General features: G+C 39.9%; 1 protein-coding gene and 1 long non-coding RNA gene across 4 annotated transcripts in view; one reads left to right on the top strand and one right to left on the bottom strand.

Annotated features, from left to right (window-relative positions):
* Positions 1 to 8,132, bottom strand: part of CHST9 (carbohydrate sulfotransferase 9) — a 97,884-nt gene extending 89,752 nt beyond the window's left edge. The window contains exon 1 of one of the 3 annotated variants that reach the window (XM_083822338.1): positions 7,076 to 8,132. The gene's annotated coding sequence lies outside the window, so the exon portion shown is untranslated. Of the gene's footprint in view, positions 1 to 6,849; positions 7,026 to 7,075 lie in introns of those variants that run through there. The other 2 variants (XM_083822337.1, XM_083822339.1) reach the window with 2 other exon arrangements.
* LOC310893403 lies at positions 7,061 to 13,800 on the top strand. The gene is made up of 3 exons (XR_014578959.1): positions 7,061 to 7,116; positions 8,357 to 8,471; positions 12,067 to 13,800. It is a non-coding gene; the product is annotated as an uncharacterized lncRNA (long non-coding RNA).
* The last annotated feature ends 4,515 nt before the right edge of the window (positions 13,801 to 18,315 follow it).

Here is an 18,315-nt window from a genome sequence, read left to right as displayed (position 1 = left end):
ATTTTATCCAGCTATGTTGTGGTAAAGACTTGTCAAGAACCTGATTCTTCCCACTAACTTCATTGTAAACATGATCTTGCCAAAATGACTACTATCTTGAAGAGCAGAGAGCCTAGAAGGAAGTAATTTAGTTAACACCCTACATCTGACATAAACGGACCATAAAACTCAGTTTATAACAGCATATAGAAGACACTGCAGAGCATAAAAAAAGCCAACTTGTTAACCTGAATCAGGACACGTTTGGTTTGAAAGCAATTTACTAGAAGCTGAAGAACAGCTGTTAAAGCTAGCCTGCACATCAAGAGGAAAAAAAAAACACTGAAATTCGACACAATTGGACACTCCTGTAAGTGAGCATCTGATAGAGGTGTCTGGTAAACTACAACAAAGAACACAATGAAAAAGTCAAGCTTTTAAAGGAAGATAGCATATTAAAAAAAATATTTGAAAGAGAAATACATTAAAAGAACAGAATGGAAGTACACGTGCATTCAAGTAAACAGAAAACTAAAATGCAGACACTTAACAGTTATTCTGAAATCTAAGAGTATGGCATGTTCCACGTGAAAAATTTGTATTTTTAAATAACTCAGCACTGTCATATCTATAATTGTCGAATTTCTAAAAATACACATACGGCTTAGCAGGGAATCCCATTAAAATAACTGCTGAATGAACAGAGGAACTAGCTTTTCTAAGAGACAAAAGATTTCAAGACCAACAAAGAAGCACCTGAAACTTTACGGAACTTTTTTCCCCCTCTGCCATTAAAATTACACATTTTTTGTGAAGCATGAACTAGCCTGAAGACAGTGTAAAACTGAGCTACAAGAATTTATCACTTTTTATATGTGATTTTACTGCAGAAGATAGATACCCAGACATTAAGAGAATATAAATGCTCTGTATGAAGTCTGTGTTTTTTTTGTTTTGTTAGTTTTTTTGCTATGGGTAATGAAGTATCTGGTTTGAACCTCAAGCACTGCAGGCAGGTGAAGAGGAGCTTTATCCCATACAGTTTTCTGCCTTCCTTCTCCCGAGATAGGATTTCCTACACATTACATACATGTACTTGTTTGCTCTTACTGTGATGCACAGAATTGGAAGGGAGCAGGGAAAATTGGACAAAAGCAAGGTAAATGATTGGGGAATTCTCTGTAAAATACCTTTTGCAAGGGTGGGGGTAGTGGAGCCTCCTTCTTCCAGCCAGCTCTTCCTTGGCTGTTACCACCTGAACCTCTTCCTGCAATAACCTCAGAATTCTCAGACTTTCAATCTTCCTTATCTAGGCTAAAAGGTTTACTCAGGTCTTTGTTCTCAGTCTTTGCACCTCACCTTAGTCCTGTAGCAAATACACTGCTTGCATGTCTTCAGAAATCATTCTGAAGATGAGGCAGCAGCTTTCCAGCATAAGCAATGCTTTAAGAACCTTTAGTCAAAGGACCAAGAATTTCAAATCCCTTCTGTTTTTCCCCAGACAAAAAGCTATGTTGTTCATGTAACAGAACACTGACAACATCTGGATTAGGAAAAAAGGCCAGATAAGTAAGACATGCAGGTTTGAAAGAAAAATTAAATTGCAGGTACTAGAAAATGGAAATGAGTTTGTTTTGTGAAAGCTGTTTGGGAGCCATAACTTTCTCTCTTACAGCAAAAAACAGGTGACCCAGACACCCATAGTGAATACTGGAATACTTCCAAACAAATCCACTTTTGTGATTTTGTCACTTCTGTTTTCATCTCTGACTACATGTGATTCTCACCTGAATTTTCAGCTCTATTTTAAACGCTGGTGTCCTTGGGTGTGCAAGAAATGCTTTCTCAGGCCATGTGGACAATAGTTTGCTTTCAGCATCTCACACAGCTCCATAAACATTCCCAACATGCGTAGGCTGGCACTGCAGCTCTTGCCAGCCACTTGCTCTCATCAACCCAGACTGCCCTGCCCCTTCTGCCAGCACCAGGGCTTACACATCCGCACAGAAACATCCAGAAAGTTCATCCAGCTAAAAATTGTTCCACAAAGCAATGGAATGGAAACTTTACTGACAAATGAAGTGGGAAAGCACTGGTTTAACCAAACTACAGCCCTACCCAGGTGCCTACAGTTTTTCTGTTAGCAGTACCACCCATTATATGCATCTGTGACACGTGCTGGCACAGGATATATAGCTGACCTTGCCCAAACACCATCATGACTGCATGCAGCACCACCTGCAAGCCCTGCATTATCATCTTTTGGATGCACAGTAAAAATCAGGAGCAGTAGCAAGCCATTTAATCTGTTAATATGAAAAATAGATGTTTTTCTACTAGGATAGTTTGTTTTGAGGGGATAGAAGTTTAAAAAAATTGTTTTAATACTTCTTTAATCTACAAAAGAACACTAAGAAGAAAAAACATCCTACTCCACCATCAGCCATTACATTTATCTTTGTATCAAGTTTTCATGTTTCTTGCAATTAGTTTAATTTAATTTACATGAAACTATTATTTATGCATTGGCTGTGTTTTAAGATTCGCTTTAAATAAGAACACCTACTTCAGCACTGGTTAGACTCTAAATAGATCAAACCCACCCAGAATGTGAACCTATTCTGCTACCTTATAATATTTTTAAAGGCTTTTCAGCTTGAATAAGTAGTTTAATTTATTTAATACAGTGATTTGTAACCCACATATGAAAAAAATGATAGCCGCATTAAAAAAGTCTGAGTCTAACAATCTTCTAGTAGAACTTGAAAAATGGCCACACAACGCTGACAAATTTGCTCTTTCAGCATTAAAAAGCAACGGTCTTGGAAAACACTCCCGGCATCCTGGCAAAGCGGAAATATCTGCAAATATTCTTTAATCAAGATGAATGCTCCTTTGTGGCTGCGAGGGAAGAGCAAACAATCAATTGCTTTCAACCTAAGTATTTTCAGAGGAGATCTATCCTATCCACATGGAAGCCCAGCATCCCAGTTAAGCTGTAGATCTTTCTTTGCCCTCGGTCCTGGTCAAGATGGCTCTACTGGGCAATAGTTTGACATGCTGGATAGGATGGTTACTTCAGGAAAGCTAATACAGCCTAACTGCAATGACTCTCTCAGCTATGCTGAAATCAAGTTTTTCTTTAGCTTAACCATCTCTTTGGAAGTATGGACCCCAATGTGCCATTCCAACTTAAGTTTGCAAAGGGAACATCTTAGGGATGCTTACACCCTAAAATTTCAAGTCCTTTCAACTTTTTGAGAGAGATTGCTACGTACTGTTCCTATCATGCATGGAGAGAGAACAGCAGACAAAAACAGTACATGCTTTAGTTGGCAACACAAAGCTCTTTGCAGCAAAAATTAGAAACTTGACAAGTTTACAGTTATTCACTTCTGAGGCTAAATTGCTTAACTCCACTGTCAAATTTAAGAGATTCAGGAATCCACATTCCACTAATGTAAAACCCCTGCATTTTTCCCTTTCACGTTTTGGGTTCTGTTCAAAGGTGCGAATTCTTGCACAGGGCCAACACAAGTAAATGAAACAGCATAGCCACCCAAAAAAGGGGAAGAGTTCATCTCCTGCTTTTGGCATGCTTCTTTATTTCAATACACCATTCACCCTTCTCTACCCGGCAAGCAAATACACCTGCAGCTGAGGAGGTGCATCTCTAGCACTCAAACACCACTCCTGGCTTCCTGTTATTCCAGACCACACAAAACCAGTGGCTCTTGGTTGCAGTATATTTGGCTAACTTAATATTTCCTTGACACTATTCCCCTTGCCATCATGTAGTTCTAAAATCAAAGACAGAAGGGTTTCTAAGTAGTTTGAGGCAATGTATTATTTCTCTTTTAATTCCCCTCCATCCTTTTTCCTTCACCTGAAAAAGGATGATCATGATTAGTGGTTAGCCAGCAGTGAATAAATAGATGCTCCTTATAATGGTCAAAGCATTCATATTACTGTGGGTTACCACAAATTCCTACTCACTCAGCATCTCCGTAGACACACCTGAGTTAATAAAAGGAAAATGAGAAAAAGCACACTAAGCTACTGCAACCCTTCACAGCCCACACACATTTTTTTTCTTCCTTCTTTTCTTTTTACTCCCAAGAAGCAACACATTTCCTGATGCCTCCACAGGAGTATCATGGCAGGATAATTTTGCACCAAGGAATGTCCTGCTGGACACTCGCCCAGGCTACTTTCAGCAGAGTCAGCGAAAGGATACAATGCTATCTTCTCACTTCACCACTCCCCCTCCTCCCTCACTTCTCATCTGTTAGCTTGTGTCCTACTTCACGCATATCCTCCCGGATCACCTTTCCACTCCTCACACCTCAACTCTCTGGCTTCACAACAACATGAAGTACAGCCCTAGCTCTTAACAATGCTTGCACAGTTCCTCATATCAGGCAGTGCTACTCTTTGTTCTGGTTTACCCCAGTGGTTGCTAGGAATAAATATACAATATTTGCTCTTTTCTCTCTCCAGCAAGTTATGCAGAGTATAGTGGTTGGGTGAAGTCAAAGTTTTAGAGAAATTTGGATTAAATGCATAATCAAATCAAGGTAACCAAACAGTCCTGCTGAGCAAATTTGCAGGAGTGAGGAGGGGAAAAAAAAAAAAAAAAGAAAATTTCATAATGTTGCCCTTTTAATCCATAGGAATCTATTTGGGGGTCAAAAAGGTTAGAAGTCTGTCAGACTTCACTACAAGGGCTAAGTAGAGGGCAGCGCAGTGATGAGTTTCTCTCCCACCTCATGACAGCCAGTATATCAGTACCTGGTAGCTCAAAGGGAGATAACCAGTGTCTCCCTTTGTGATGTAACAGTCAGGCCACTGATGCATCAGCCCTGCCTCCATACCTCTGCAACTCCTCAACCTCCAGAGCCACTTAAAAGAAGGCTGTATCCAAGTGTAACTGAAGACACCATCTGGCCTGCATAACTTTTACCACTGGCAATAACAGATTACTACTTACCAGCCTTGCAAATCAGGTTAAGAGAATTTTGTTAGAGTTCTGTAAGAAAAATAATGAAATCTGCTGCATGAAATACGTATCTGAAATATATATATTTATATAAAATGAAGTCTTCTGTATGAAGATATGTACAGACTTCTTTGAAAAGAAGAAAACTGCTTAAAGTAAGCATCCTTCCCTCACCCACTGAAAATCCTGAAACAATAAAGCCCCTTCAAAAAGAAAAAAAAAAAATCTTAAAATTAAAGTTTCGAGAATAATCAGGAAATTCCAAACATCAACATCACCAGAGCAGCTTCCCACCAGTCAAGTTGCACATATTTAGCATTTTTCTACTTCACTCTCCCTTGTTACACAGCAAACCTCAATGCTGTTAAAGCAATTATGTTTCGTTATTAATGTACTTTACAGCATACAATATGTTATACAAAACGAATAATATGGCACAGTAAATATGTTTTGCTTTCAATTTGGCCACTTTAATATATTAAAGCCAGTTTCTTATTACCCTGTCGATATTTTTCCAAAGAAAAAACTCTTAATGAAGTAATATATAAAAACAAGACTTGTTTTACTAACAGAGCATGTATTGGTTTCTGATGCCATTAAACATTTCCATAAGATTCGTATCAGGTGACTGAAACCAGTCCATAGTACCTGCGTTACTTCTGAGATCATGCAGAAATATGGACGTTTACCTGGTCCTACCTGTCAACCTTAAATCCTCTCGAACTTCTGACCATATTAGTTTAATCCACACAGTAACTGTCCAGTTAATTAGCTTGCAGTTAATATAAAGCTGCAGTTCTAATAATTTTATTTTACACAAGAAACAAAAGCTGTGCTCACGTTACCAACAGATAAATGCAGAGCTGTCCTACACACAATTATGTAGGTTAACGTATCAGCTTTGTGAAAAGTTTTGCTTGCTTAAAGAGAACAAAACCACTCCAGTATTAGTGAAAATTACAGGTTTAGAAATTTACCAGTTTACCAAAACACTCAATACCAATGATTTTGTTCTGCAGACCAGGACACCTTCTCACTTCAAAAAGAAAAAAAGGCTTTATCATTTTCCACAATAGCTCCCAGTCATGACTGCACCTACTGTACTTGAGCACACAAAGATGTCTTCGGCATGCTTAGCTCTCACTCGCCTGAAGGACAGCTTGAATTCAGCAAGTAGTCCTGTGAAAGTCACCTGGATTATGTAAAGTTAGACAGAAACAGAGCTTGCGAAACAGCAACTTGATGTCTCTGAATCTTCTAAGTAGGGTTGGAGATGGACTCCCCCCCCATCTTCCCCCTTAAGATTGGGTAGTTTAAAAAAAAAAATGGTTTCAACAGTCTTTTTTCTTTTTTTCCTTCATGTAATGAAACTATAAGACCTTGTTTATTGACCGCAGGGAAACAAAGTGTTATCAGCATGCTAGTCTAGCAGTCTGCCTGCCCTAATCACTCATGTTACTGCTTGAAAACGCACAGACAATACTACTAATTTTTTTATTATTATTATTTATTTAATAGATATGCCCTGAATTCCCGATTTCTCTTGTGTGATGATTGCGAAGGGGGGAAGGGAAGAAGAGTAGTCAGCAGAAAAGTTGTTTCTTTTGCGGAGCGCTCCCTCGCACAGTACCGCGGCAGGGGAGTAATGGGTTTCCACTGAACTTCTGGGGGACGCTCGGGAGCGCCGGGCTCCTACAACAACCCGCAACCCTCCCTCTCCGTAGGGAGCCAGCCCTTGGCGGCCGGTCCCGTGAGTGGGAGCCCCTTACCACCAAGGCGGCCCCGGGAAGGCGAGGCGCCCCGGTAGACCCGGAGCAGACGAAGCAAGCTCTCGCCCCGGGCCACCCCCATCCCCCAGGGTGAAAACATACCGAGGCGGCCGCGATCCGTCTGCTGCCTCCTCCCGCTACTAAAACACCCGGCACCCCAGGGCTGGGCGGCAGCAGGGCGCCGCGCTCAGAAACAGGCTGCTTGCAGGGTCAGGAAGCAACCCCCCAGACAAGCCCACCCGCCCCGCCGACCGGGGCGGAGGCCGCCGCCGCGCCCCGCCCCGCCGCGCCCCGCCCGGCCCGGCGGCCCCCGCGCCATCCCCTTTACCTGCCCGCCTCGGTGCGCTGCGCTCCTGCCGCCGCGGACGGGTAGGCGTTCCCGTAGCGGCGGGGAGGCACAAACTTTCACCGCAAAACTTTGGGGATGGGGAGGCTGGGGCGGGGCTCCCGCCTGAAGGGGGAACCCCACTGGTGCCTTGGGGGTGAATCTCTGCGGGGGCAGGTGAATGCGGCGGTTGCTTACCCGCTTGCCCCCTCCCCCGCCGGTGTGTCTGCAAAACCTGTGTCATTAAACGAAGAGCTTCTCGCCGTTCCTGCCTCAGAACGCCCCTGAGATTAAGCGCTTGGCTAACAGGTTTTGTTTGCTGTTACATATCCAGAGGTAGGCTCTCCCAAAGCCAGCAAATAAACGCGTCTAAGCTGCCAGGTGGAGGCAAGTCATAGCTGGAGTTAGCTACCGAACAGGTAGTATTCCAAAGTAAAAACTTTGTTATCTGTGGGAGACACTGTGATAGATAAAAATATTTAACTAGTGTTTATTAACACTTCATATGTGCTTTGCAAACATTATCAGCTTATTGTGACAATAGTCCAGCCGTGCAGACAAATGATACTGTCTCTCTTTAACAGGCACGTTGCTTCACTTATGTTTTTTCAAGGACATGCTCTAGTTCCTGCTTGTAATGGGGTAAACACAGAGGAGCTCTGATTTTCCAGAGCTATTCTCAAGCCACTTTTATACATCTCACCCCTTCAGGCATTTCACTTCATTGCTAGACTGCATGTTCCTAGAATTACTTGAGCATTTGCTTTTCAAATACTCTCTGTATTACTGACCCATTGCTCGCTTACAGCACAAGCCCTTTCTTGGTATAACAGTAATATATCTTCACATTTTTACACAACATCTTTTATCTTAAAAGCTATCAAACCATCTCATGTGCTGTTACAGCTAGTACACAGGGATCACTTCTCCAATCAGCCAAGCACAACCACCTTTGACGTGAAGATGAACATCACCAACCAGCTCAAGACAGTGGTTCAGAGCTGGTAATAAAGAGCTGTGTGCTGCTCTGATTTCCAGTGGGGGTTAACTAAGCAGAGTGTAATTACCCCAACCAGAGCTTAGACCTTGGGGATAACACATGTTCACAGAAAAGTGCTTCAGGGTCTGAAGCAACCAAAGGCAGCCAAGACCTGTGCACAGCGTTGTTCTTTATGGGTTTGCAGTCCAGACACTAAGCCAGCCTGCTCCTGCTTAGTCTGAGTTGTGTGAGTACATATTGCCTCACCCACAGTACTGTAAATTTTATCTCTTATCTCACTTAAGGACCTCCCTAGTCACAGTTCATTATAGAGGCTAGCAGCTCAGAGCAAATCCAGAGAGCAAAGATGTTTCCTCCTTATCCTTTAAAGCTAGCCATGGATCCACTTTTAAAGTTCTGGTAAGTAAAGGCAGTCCCTTGCACTGCCACACCTGCAGCTTGCCTGGTTCCCTGGTACAAATAAACAGAGGGGGAGGAGGGATGGAAATTGGTTCAATAGCAGAATGTGCCAATTTTTTGCAATTTCACAAGAGTTGAGCATGTTTCCCCTTTTAGGCAACCTGACAGGTGTACAATGCTATGATAACCATCTGCCCTAACAAAAAATGCATTCTCACTTTTAAATTCTATACCTTTTAGTCACTCACGGCCAGTGAGATTTTAGAGAAAAACAACATGCCTCCTGAATTTTAGATTCCCAAGGTATTACACTCTGAAAATTGTAATGAAGGTCATTGAAGCTTCTAATAAGGGTATACAGATTAACCTTAGGAGTGTTGTAGATTTAATTTCACTCAATAAGTACATGCTGCAAGCGTATTTCTTCAGATTGATCTACTCACAGGCTGTACCCATCAACTGATTAAAGTTATATATAACACTGAAAAGATCAGATGTCTTGATTTTTTTTTGTTCAGTTAAAGGAATAAATTAACCGCTTTGGGATAAATCCAAACCTCATTTTACAATTCAATAAAAAAGAAGTACTTTTAGTTTATATATACTTGTTCCACTACAGGTTCTTTCAGTGCAGAGGACATATTCCAACTATGTATTTAAGAACCTTTACAAGATTAAAAATTCAACATGCAGGTGAAATTAGACACTGAATTAGGAAGCTTATTAACTGCATAAATGTAATCAGCACCTTCTGAAGCCTGACAAATAGAAAAAAAAGAAATTAATTACAAAAGGGTGGCGTCAGTCTGTCTGAGTCAGCTGGACTGCTACAGAGCCAGTGACTGCTTCATAAAACGTATTCTACTCAGGTTTCTGCATGTTTCTTCTATACGTGTTTCCTGCAGACGGCAGCTCAACGGTTAAAGTAACAAAATAATCATCTAATGGGAGTGGGACAGTGGTTGGGTGGTGATGCCTACTCACAGTAATATGAGTAGTCAGTGCAGTTACAGAAGAAAGATAACAGGTTCTGAACTGAAAATGAAACCTCCCCAAAATTACAGGTCATGTTGCTGAACTAAATACATCCTTACAGTAAAACCAAGTAGACTCTTTAAGCATGTTTTCTATGTTTTCATAAAAATAATCATGTTATCATAATGAAGGTGATTTAAAGCATTTTATCATAACAAAGGTGTCTTTTACTTGAGGGCATAAACCGTTTTCTATGTTTTCATAGAAAACATAGTGCTCAACAGGGACAGCCACGGAGGAAAGTTTGGCGTGGGATCAGGTCAGAGTTACCCACATTCGCTAGTTCTTTTTGGGCTGCTGGTGCATACCGTGTTAGCCCCCATATTCCCTGTGGGTGTTTGGACCATTCCCCCATAAGACGTGAGACAGAAACCATGTGTGCCATTGTTGTGAACTGCCAGGAAATCCCTTGCTCTAACTTAACTTTCCATGCAGCTCAGGTTTCCAGTTCACATTTTTCAAAGTTTTTAGCAAAGCTAGCTCAGCCACCTACACAAGTATACAAATTTTAAAGAGTCAGAATTCATGAATTTTTATTTTTAAGAAAACTTTAATGTAAAGTGCATGACTCAGGTATCAGATGTGAAAAAACTGTGTGTTTGGCCTGATCCCCTTTTCCAAAGGGGAAGGATTAGACCTTCAGATACTTCTAGTTTAGGCAAATTCATTCCAAGTGCCACTATCATTTACCTCACTGAATTTCAGGATGGGCCACACCAGTACTGCATGTTTCAGCGATGTGTGCTGTATATCGATATAGAGCCGATTATAGAAACCTTTGGTGATTAAAAGCATTTTATCATAATGAAGGTGTCTTTTACTCGAGGGCATAAACCATTCAGCAAGTAGTTCTATTTTAATTCCTCGAGCTTTTTTAATTTTCAGGTAATTAGCTAGAAATACACCACCTACAACATTCTCCTTTTCTCAGTTAGGAGGCAAAAATTTGCCTCTAGTAAGCATTGCTATGGGGCATTTGCTTGTTTATTTAAAATGAAAAAAAAAAAAACCCTGCTAGAAACTTGGTATAAAATTCATTTGCTCAGTAACTGCTATGCTGGGGTAATTAACAAAGCCTTTCAAAGCAAGTTGTGTACTCATTCAAAAATATTAAGCAATTCAAATTTCCTGTTCTTCAGCTATTAAAAAGTTTCATTTTTAAGAAGTATCTTAAAAAAAAAGAAAGAAAGAAAAAACAACAATAAAAACACACATAATTTGACTTAAATACTTCAGTGAGTTAACTGGGAAGCTATTTAAGTCTAACGGGCTCCTGTCTCAAAGGAAGGCCAAAAGAGAACAGTAGTTGCAATCTTTTTACTGAAGGCTAGTGCGTTATCTTACCCTAATTCTAAAATGTTCTTCAGATGGCAGCTACTATCATGTCAAGTGCTGCACTGCTGGAAAATGCCTTAGGATGTCCTGAAAATTGATTTTTTGAAAAAAGGGAATCCATTCTGTATTTAAAAGGATGGCGAGGTCGTCCAGGCACAGGTGTGTCCAGGAAGGTTAAGAGTATCTCCTGCTCTCTTCATCCCCTTGTGCTAGCACTGGTGAGCAGGGAGTTTTCTATATTCTCATGTTATTATATGATACATGTACAATTTAGATCGAATATATCAGTTTTCTAGTCTCTATCCTTGGAGATTTTCAACATAAGACTAAATAAAACCCTAAGCAACCTGGTCTGATCCCATAGCCTTTTGCTGGAGGTTGGATTACAGATCTCCTGTGGTACCATCCTACCCATGTTATCCTATGCAGTCTTCCTGGACAGACCATCTGAAAACCAGGAGGTCACAGTTTCACCAAAAATTAGTTCTCTCACTCCAAAAATGAGATGTGATGATTGCTACCCTACTACTGAATCACAGACAACAAATGAATGAATGAATGAATGAGGTCCTTACCAAGCATCAGAAGGCTGGTTTTCTATTGAAATGAGGTTTGTGACAGAAGGACATTCCACTGAAAGCCTTCATGATGTTCATGAGAAAATTCCAAGAAAGAACTGTTTTTCCAGGTCTTTTGAACAGTGATTGTAAAAGCTATGCAACATCATAATTTTTGTTCTGCCTACTTCTAGAAAAAGGGGGGTGTTTATCTTTGTTCTCTGAAATAATGCTCGATTGTGGTACCTCCTAGAGAATAATAGCTTATTGTTAGAGTGTCTAACTGGGAGACAGTCTCTTTGGTGTTTCAGTTATGGGTATTGTGGTGTTCACACAAAATTAATTGGGAATTTCTTAACTGTCTGATTTTAATGCCTTTGTAAAGATCTTAAAGGATGCATTCTATATGTTGTTTTTTTTTAATCTTTTTTTTTTATTTTTATTTTTACTGGTAGAACATTAACAAATAGTCTCTATCTTCACTGTAGAATCTGTATTTCTCAGCTACAACTGATTGCTCTTAGGCATTATGCAGTTTTAAAAAATGTCATAGGGCAATTTTATTGTCTTTTATATAATTACTTAGAGAAGAAAAATCTGAGTATTATGCTTTGGTCACTACACATTCCGTAAATGTGATACAAACAAAATCCTCTTTCTCCCAACAGCTGTCTTGGTAGAAGAAAGTTCTGCACTGATTCAACATCTGTTGACAAGCTGTCTATATAAATCGACAGAGAAACAAACTGATACATGCAACTGAGTGTGCCTCCAAAGTGATTCACAATCTGTTGAAACAAGACACCATAACATTAAATATGTCATTCCAGTGTTATGGTTCCTCTTCCATCCTAAAATACCTGAAATAAAGAGCAGAAATATGGTGACATGACAATCTGGCAGCTGAAGCACAGATAAAGGAAAATTGAATGAAATGAAACACTACACAGTTAGCTTTACCAGTGTTAGCATTGTACTACATGTTGAATGTTTACATTGCTTATTAGGACCAAAGGATATATTTTGAATCCATTCTGACAGCCTGGATTCAAACACTGAGCAAACTATGACATTACAGTATTCATATATGTCAGGAAAAAAAGTCACTGAGTAATTTTTGGGCAAAGGAGGGTGGAAAATAAAGACTAGGCAGATTGACATCCAGACACTGTACAGGAGAGAGACCAAAAGAAAACTACAGAATTTATTTATTTATTTATTTTAATCTAGTGTCATATTCGTCTGAAATGTTTGGTCATTGTGTAATGATTCATATGTGGCCAAGTGTCTGTACTGTACTATGCCTTTGCACCTCCTCAAGGTATTATTACAGAGGCAGTCTAAGGAAAACTAAGGTAAATACACCATACTGGATGTAGGATGCATGCTAGTTAGCCTAAGATTTGGAAGCAATTTAATTACTCATCACACACTTCCCTTTAGCTAGAAGTTGGGATATATATAAAACAAAGAAAAAAAATGGTTTTGAGGGGGCATAAGCAAGAGGGGCCTATTATTGCCTGAATTCTGCCAAAGAAATATTCTCACAGCTGGGTTTTTAGATGGAGATATTACACTGAGACAATGGTGATTGCTCTGGTGGGCCATCTTCTTTTAGCTATAAACTTTTAGACTAATTACTATGCTAATGTTGCTAGTTCTGTTGGCAGTATTTGATGGAATTGACCATCATGTGGTGCTGAATAAAGCTGCATGTCTCATGCTCTTATCCCTCTTCCTAGCGAGATCATTGTTTAGAATTATGTGTGCTCCTGGTTCTGTGAACACCCTCACATATTAAAACCTCAGGACTGGGAGACTGGATAGATAGGAGGGTCAGCAGCATGCATGGACAATTAAACTCTGTATCTTCATAACAGTTTAATCAAGACTTCCATTACTTTATGCACTAAAAGGAATAGTAGCCAGGGAAAACTAAATATGTCTCTAATCTTGGAGTGTTTGAAGCAGAGGAGATTTGGAAAGAGCTGTTTCAGCTCAGACTGGGAACTAAGCTTGGAGCTATTCTGGAAGCACGAGTGATGGCAGAAAATTTTCTAACCTAAGGGATTTCCATCCTGTCACACACACACAGCCATATTTCCTGCCTTCAGGCTCCACTATTGCAAAATGCTGTAGAAGAAAGCGCAAGTGAAAACCAAGGTGATGCCCCAGGATCATAAAGTCTTAGCAAATCTCACAGGTTTCCTGGTAATTTCCCTTGGCTCTGCTCAGTTCAATAAATCATGCTCTCCAGGATTTAGCTTATTTTCTCTCTACTAATTAGGTTCCTCAGAAAGGTTTTTTTTATTATTATTATTATTTTTTATTTATTTATTTTTAGGAAACTTCTTGCAACCAAATCTAAATTTTCCCCTTACTGATTTCATGCCCTTTTCTTCTCATTCTGTCCCCAGAAAGGATACAGAACAGCTCACTGCCTTCTTTGTGGTAACCTATTACATGGTGAAGCATTATTTCCTACTAAGGAAACTTTGAATTCTGCAGTGAATTTCTCTTATTCATGAATTCAGTGTAAGCAATGTTCTTTCTTTATCTCCTTGTTACCTATAGAACAAATGTGGTTTCCTCAAAGATGCTTTGAATGACCCATTCCCCTTGTCAGTTCTTTCTTCCAAATTTTGACTACTGAACTTACCTTTTCCAGACAGTATCACAGTTTTCCATCTTGCCATCCTTGAAATTAAAATTTAAGAATACATGATAATTAACTTGGGACAAATTACAACCTTCCACAAGTGCACTCATGCAGTGTTTCCTTTGCTACAGACTGTTATTCCATATCTGGAAAGGGAAATATGATCTAATATCTCATTCATGAGAGAATATAAAATAATTTTAGCATTCATCTTCATATTGGAAAAATACCCATGTGCACAATTAAACACTTGCTAACTACCATTGGAACTATAGAATATTCTTGGGTGAATTTCCTAGTACACACCAGATCTGAATGGAATGATTGTTTTTATTTATTTTAGCTTGGCATTATTATTATTTACTTTAGCTTGGCTTTTTATTTATTTATTTAAATGTGCTTGGGAACTTCACTGATTTTGGAAATGGAAGAGCTTAAGTGTTTTTGTTGTTTTGTAATTTTCAGGATTATCGTAATTACTATGAGAAAACAGTTAAAGAATAAACAAAACAGCTTATTCTTTTGTTTGTTTTACAAATAAATGCTCTGCATCATAATTATCCCTTTAAAGCTAAATGCTTAGGTACAAAATATATTGTTTAGGAAAGCTTTACAAACATAGTGGCAACTATTTGACAGTACTTGTAGAACTAAAACACAGATACCATTATTTATTGTATTGTTTATAAACTGCAAAGTTCTTAGTCAGCAGGGATTGAAGATTTTTGACTTGCATGTTAGACAAGAAGAAACCAGAAGAAATGTGGTCGCTGTACACTCTTAGCATCTTCAACTGAATATTTGTGAATCACTATTGGCCACATTTTCCAACTGCATCTATCTTAAACCTATTTTTAATCATATATATTAAGACCAACATGTTTGTCCACACACATACATGCTGTTGTATACTCTTTTGACTTATTTGTGTTTGTTTGTTCATTTGTTTTGAATTTGCAGGTCAACCCAAAAGAACTGAGATTACAACACCAATTTAAACTTCCACGAGTGAATAAAAGTATCAGGAATGTTTGTTTATTTTCTTTAATCTGTCTCACTGACATCAGATTCATGTTAGGTACCCACCTGCTGTTTGTGTCAATGTAATAAAACTGACTGCCAAGCTGAGTGTTCAAAAACAAACAAATGGAAATAGTCAGGATTTTCATAATTGTCTGCTGTAAAAAATCCCATATGATGGGTAGCTCACAGAAAAAAAGCATTATTAGCAAATCCCATTGGCACCTTGCTGCCAGAGAGTCCATGCACCACACAGAGCCAAATGCATTCTGTTTTGTAGTTTGGATTTATTAATCTGATAGTCCACAGCTCCATAACATGGAACTTGGCACCTATTGTGTCTGCAGCCCAGGCCACCCTAGAGTTTGCACCTGTGATTGCTCCTTTCGTAGCCTAGGACTTGTGGAAAGTTATTGCCACATTCTTTCTTCCAGGTGGAACAACTAGCCAGCTGCTAGCTGCCAGCTGTGAAATAACAGAGGGCTCCCCCAAAACCATCACCAGGGACTAACAAGAGAGAACAATTCAGGCTCCCACTGAATCACCAGCCTCACTAGCACTAACTGCCAATTTGCATGGGGGTGGTGGTAGGGGGACAGATGCTTTATTAAAGGAATTAAGCGATAGTAAATGAGATAGAGGGCAGTATGTCTTCATCTTTTCTTTCTGACTGCCTGCAAACATACTTTTGACATATGGTTTTGAATATAAGGTAAGATATCTCCTATAGGAGGCTGGAGCAAAAGAGGTCTTGTCCCCAGCAAGTGTATGTGCTGTGCTGCAATGCTGTTCTGGGGCTGCAAGCTGTAGATTAGGTTTCCTTTCTGCCACGCTACCAGCAAAATGGGGCATCTCATTTAGCTATATCAGATCTTGGTTTGCAATGGATGGATCGACTTCAAAAACATGTATGAAATTCACCTTATGACATAAATGTATCTTGTATTCAGCTCCTGCCTTCATTACACTGTATTCTCTGGCAGCTGCCTGTAAAGATTACATTATATAGAAAAAGAGACCTCTAAGCTGTCAGAGAGGACTGAATGCAATCTTTTAAGAAGATGATGGTAGTATGAAACCTGGTTATTTTCAATAAATGAGTTACAACACCTTTCAGGTGTTACACTTGCCCCTGAGCATCCTTTTTCATTTCTGCATTGTTACAATCACACTTTCTGCTTCAGTAAGGTCTTTTTTCTTTTTTTTTTTTTTTCCCCAGTCTTATTGTTAGAAAGCCAGAATTGCCACCATTACCTCTACCATCACCACCACCAAAAGATGGGATAATTTGACAGGAAAAGCTGCAACAACTACAGGCAATTTAATATCTTGAAGTGTACAGATAAAATGAGTTCTCCATCCTTTTCATGTACAGTACCTTTGGGTGTAAGTGTATTCAGACAGGATTGCTTTCTCCTAGTCAACAGGCCCACAAAGACTGATGCTTCATAATGTGAAATTTTCCTCTAAATGAGACAGGTAATAACCTGTATTCCAGGAAAACCGATATGCACATTTGAATTTGAGGTGTTAATCACATACCAGAGTGGGTCAACAAATTTCACATTTCTGATTTCCATTGTAAATCAGTGTAAATATTTGCAAGTATACAGCTACTGCAAAACATGGGGAACACATGTCATGGGAGAGTAAGATACTCTTACCAACTAACAGCTGCTAATGGGCACTGGTAATGTACTTTGTTCTGGCATGTACAGGCTCTCCTGCATTAGTGTGAGTAACTCTCATGTTAATGCTGCCAAAAACTTTGGACTGAGAGTCGTGAAACTATTGGTGGCTGTGGCTCATTCTCACTATCCCAGCCAACACCCTTGTCCATATTCATAGAGGATGAGTCACATTATTTCCACAGAGTCTGACAGCCACTGCTTTCTCCACTTCAGGCCTGTCTAGATCTCTATCTATTTCTTCCAGGACTGTTTCTCAGGGAGAGTATAAGTCCTGGTGATGCTATGATTATTTAGAAATACCCTTTTGCTCTTGTCAGTCCCTTGCTCAAGTAGCAAAAAGTCTCTCTCTAGGGAACAGTACCTGTCCAGGAAGCCAGCGTTAGGAATCCAGAGTTTCCCATTACATGTTAGCAGACCCCGATTGAGTACTACATACTTGGAGGAACTGCAAGGGCAAGGGTATTTTATTTGTAAATAGCTAGGGGGCCAACCCCACATCTAGCCATGCTTGTATATATCTGCAGGGACTCTGCTGAAGCTGATGGGGCAGCAATAGGGTCATCGTATTTAGCAGAGCCCCACCTAAGAATCTGGTGTATGCTCAGGAGGATGGTGGTTCTATCAAAAGGCCAAGGCACGCAAAGGCATTTCAGGAGCTTGAGGAAGAAAATTAGTGTGTGAACATGAAAACCTGAGGAAGGAATGAAGAAATTAATTATCAGACCAGGGGAAAAACAAAGAAGCATGCAGAAAAACAATTAGTAGTTTAAAATGCTCTTGAGTCCAGTAACCTTGGAGAATGCATTGAGCTAGTAACGGTGGTTGCCGTCACTTAAGGCAATTATTGGATATCATATAAACCTTTTTTTTCAAACCAGGACAGAATTGTTTATGTTTTAGGAAGCAGCCATCAATAGCGAAATTAAATATTTGAATGAATGCAGGAACATGTTCTAATAAAACGTGAAGGAAGTAATCAGGGAAGATTATCAGTCTTGTCAGCCTGATATTTAGCAGTGATAAAAAAAGAAAGTCTGGTGCCAATGTACCTTCCTTTTTGCAACCTGAGCCTGTCTACCGTAATATTAAATGGCAGAGACTCATAAGGAGTTTAAGAGCTTCTCTGCAGGATGAAGCTGAAGACATACACAAGTCTGAGATTCACACTAGATTATTAAAATGCTTTACTCTTAATGCCAAATCAGGGTATCCTGGGACCAGCAATAACTCCCCATGATTCCACAGACCAGCATCTAGTCACACAGCTGACCTGAATAGGAGCCTGATGAGCTGGAAAGAAGCAATGGTCAATACTCTGGCCTAAAGAAAAGCAAGACTTGGACCAGCCCAGGACAGAAACACAGTTCCCGCTTGTAACCCACTACTCTTTTTCCCCTGTCCCTAGGGAGCGAAGGAAAGATGGCAGTCCCCAGCTATAAAATGTCTCACTCTGGGTGTCCCTGCTACAAATCCCCATGCAGGCTGCTGGAAAGGAGGTCACTGCGTGCAGTTATAACCTTACACCGTACCCAGGATACAAGTAACAC

Source organism: Anser anser (assembly GCF_964211835.1).
Source record: "Anser anser genome assembly, chromosome: 2".
Taxonomy (NCBI): domain Eukaryota; kingdom Metazoa; phylum Chordata; class Aves; order Anseriformes; family Anatidae; genus Anser; species Anser anser.
Note: the sequence above shows the minus strand (reverse complement) of the source record. Positions and strands in the feature narration are given on the sequence as shown.